General features: G+C 37.5%; 1 pseudogene; it reads right to left on the bottom strand.

Moving 5' to 3' along the window:
- Positions 1 to 500: 500 nt before the first annotated feature.
- On the bottom strand, positions 501 to 2,624 carry LOC134385681 (nuclear factor erythroid 2-related factor 2-like; annotated as a pseudogene).
- Between the last annotated feature and the right edge of the window lie 1,137 nt (positions 2,625 to 3,761).

The raw sequence follows: 3,761 nt of genomic DNA on the forward strand, positions 1-3,761 counted from the left end.
AGCTCAAGTTACTTGAGTAAAGCTCATACTAGTGATGGAATAAAAGTATTTTATCATAGTAATATTTGTGGTTACAAAAGGACAGATTTCTCTTTTTCAACAGTCATAACATTCCTTTATTAGCACCAGCTCTTTAGATTGTTTTTGTGCCATAGCTAAACAATTTAATATAAAAAATGCCATTTTTTGTTGTTCATACAGTATTTAGAAAAAAAAGTACATAATGGTTAGTTTTGCAACAATTTACTTTAAGCCAGATGTATTATATAAATCTATGAATGTAACAAATGCGATAAAAACAATATAAATAAAAAGTTTTTGAAGTATTTACACTATGCAGAAACTAACCCAGTGTCCGAAAAAATTAAGTTTACAGTTAAAGTGAAACTACTGATTGAACATACTGATATTTTAATGCTTTTTAAAGTTTCATATTATTGTATATACTAATTGTGGCTAAAATTTTGCATAGAATTACTTATAAGGTATGTTTCTGCATTTCACATCACAGTAGGAGCTTTTAGTATAACTAACAAAAAATAAAAATAAACAAAAATAAAAACAACTAGCTCAGAAAAAGTCGAATCCTCCCAAATCTTGTTTTTCTTAACATCTGGCTTCTTACTTTTGGGACCAAGGAATACATTGCCATCTCTTGTTTGCTGCAGGGAGTATTCGCTAGGAGAATAAGGTTTTCCATCTTCAACACTTAGCATGCTGAAGACTTCGAGATATAAGGTGTTTTTTCAGTAGATGTAGGCTCTTGTCATTTCCTCCTTTTTCTTTAAGCGATTTTTCTTTTTCATCTTTTAAATGATCTTAATCTTGCTCTAGTTCTACTATATTTTCCAGTTTTCTTTCTCTGCAATTCTGAGCAGCCACTTTATTCTTACCCATCCTATGTATGCCTCAAATTAGTGCAAGTTGAGCCTCGTTGAAATGCTCCTTGGACATCATTTCACTGAACTCATCAACAGGGAAGTTAATGATTTTTTTCTACAGGGAAGGGGACCTAGAAAGCTTTTGCCCTAAGTTCATCGCTTGTGAGATGAGCCTCCAAGCAGCTTGAATGTTTGTCTTTTGTGAATGGGATTTTTTGATGATCAGGACTTATAGGCAATTCTTTCTTTGGTGTGTTTTCACACTGGCACTATTTAGTTCTTGCATTTCAGAATCACTAAAGCCAAGCAGTGTGTCTCCATACATGGAATATTCCACTGAGTGTTCTGGTGATGCCATGCTGGGACTTGTGATCAGTGAAATGCCGGTGTCAAAATCACTGAATTCTGCTGTGCTTTCAAGTGGTTTTGGTTGAAACTTTTACAAAGTGACAGATCAGAAATATCAATGGGCCCATTTAGAACTTTAGAGAGTGACTGGCTTAAAGTAGAAGAGAAGGGCATGCTGTTGCTGATACTAGGTTCTGCTATGAAAGCAGAATAAAATTCATCATCAAAAGCTGTGTTTACTGTGGCATCTGAATTTAATGAGTTTACTGTTAACTGGTTGTGGTCTTCTGTGGAGAAGATGTTGCTGAAGGAATCCTCAAAAGCATTAAGAAAATGTGTACTGCAGTTACCTACTTCTTTTTCCAGTTCAGTGATCAATGAGTAGAAATTATAATTGTTGTTAATTTCTGCTAGTTTTGTGTCTGGACTTGGAACCATGGTAGTCTCGATCAGCTTGTCATTTTCAATATTAAGACACTGTAATTCTGGAATGGATAATAACTCCTCCCAAACGTACTCAGTGTCCTGCTGCATATTATCTAAATCAGCAGCAGGCACCTGTACAACGGAAGTTTCAAGTGACTGAGCCTGATGAGGAGCAATGAAGACTGGGCTCTCGATGTGACTGGGAATATCAGGAACAAGTGACTGAAATGGAGCTGAAGAAACCTCACTGTCATGTACAAATGGGAATGTCTGCCAAAAGCTGCATGCAGTCATCGAAGTACAAAGCATCCGGTTTGGGAATGTGGGCAACCTGGGAGCAGCTGGCTGATCCACTGGTTTCTGACTGGATGTGTTGGGCTGGCTGAATTGGGAGGAATTCACCTGTCTCTTCCTCTAGTTGTAACTGAGAGAAAAAGGCTTTCTCTTGCTCCTTTTGGAGTTGTTCTTATCTTTCTTTTTCAAGTTTTTTTTTTTTTTTTTCCCATCTGTGAGGAAAGTGGAGTGGGCTTAGTCAGGCCCTCTTGCCTCATATCTGTCTGGTTATGATTCAGCACATCCTTTGGAAACAAGTTAGGTAAGAGAGGAGTTAGTGCACATGTGCGCCCCCGTACCCTTTGGCTCCTTGCCGCTATTGTATGTACACTTGGGTATGGAAGGCAGCAGCACTGAACCACTGGTCTGCAGAGCTCATGTCTGATGAATAAAGCATATCCACTTTGCCAGTGGCTACTTGGTTGTTCTTTCGCTTACCTGACTCAGGACCTGCACAGGACGGGGCAGAGCCTCTGTGATCCAGCCCAACACCATCTCATACTCTTTCTGCCACTGACTGAAGTCGAGTACTTCTTGACTTACCCCAAGACCTATGTCTTGCCTCCAAAGTACGTCAATCAAATCCATATTCTGCTGGGACAGTAGTCTCAGCGGCAGCAGCTCCAAGTCCATCATGCTGATCTGGGGACCATGCGTTGTGACTCCTTGATGGCGGCCTTGTCCCAAATGCTGAGGCACGGTATGGACAGGGTGGCCCAGGCGACCGCGGTGGATCCTCTGTGCTTTCAGGCTGGGGCAGATTTCTTTATAAAACTGACTTGCTTTCTGTACAATGTGGCTACGGTTATAGGGGAAAAAACTATTCACAATGTGAAAATCATTTCAGAAACAAACTTGATGCTGACTTAAGCAGATGTAAATACTACTTTGAGTGAGAAGCTAATATAGGAGACTGAAGTATGTAAGACATTTCATATCTTGTTCCATATGCCACATAGAGGATCACAGGATGGAGATTCCATTAATGAGAGCAAAAAGAAGGGCAATAAAAAGGAGCTGGATTTTAAATTACAGTTGGCCTGGATGCCTGAATTTTCTCATACAAAATCAATTCACTTTTTCATTTTATACTTCTCTTCCAGTCTATTCTATAATTGAGGGAAGATGAGATGAAAAAATCTTGATGTCAGAGAAAATAAAGTGTAAGCTGAGCTTTTGGATGGCAAACTTTGAAAAAAAAATGCTTATTTATTTATTTATTTTCATTTCTGAATTTCCTGTTTTTTTTTTCTGAGACGTAAAAATATATCTTTCTGCTGCTGACTCTAGGCATATTTAGATTATGATGATGGATTAATATAATTTATGTGCAAGGGCTTAAAACAGGCTTTCTTTGAAGACATTGTTTGTGGTTTTAAGGAATAAACAAGGGCTTTTTTTTCTTAGGTACATCAAATGTGTTTAGACTAGTAAGAGCCTTATTTGCTCAATTGTTTTTGCCTTAGATGAAAAACACTTGCTGACATTTCAATATAAAGAATATCCCAGAGATTTTTGATATGTTTTTTCTTGCACTGTTCAGTTTTTTTTAACCTCTAGGCTCCCACCACTTTATTACATGAAGATGCATCTTAAAAGAGCAGAACAATAAAATTTCAAATTGAAAGAGAGAAAGTTTTAAATAAATTATTTGTCTAAAGGCGGTTTATGTTTTGGAAGGAAAAAGATCAATTCTATCTTGACCTTTGGTTGGATTTCTAGATGATCTTACAAGCATCTTCAAGTTCAGGTATCTTAAAACTTAAATAATAC

Source organism: Cynocephalus volans, chromosome 9 (genome assembly GCF_027409185.1).
Source record: "Cynocephalus volans isolate mCynVol1 chromosome 9, mCynVol1.pri, whole genome shotgun sequence".
Lineage (NCBI taxonomy): Eukaryota > Metazoa > Chordata > Mammalia > Dermoptera > Cynocephalidae > Cynocephalus > Cynocephalus volans.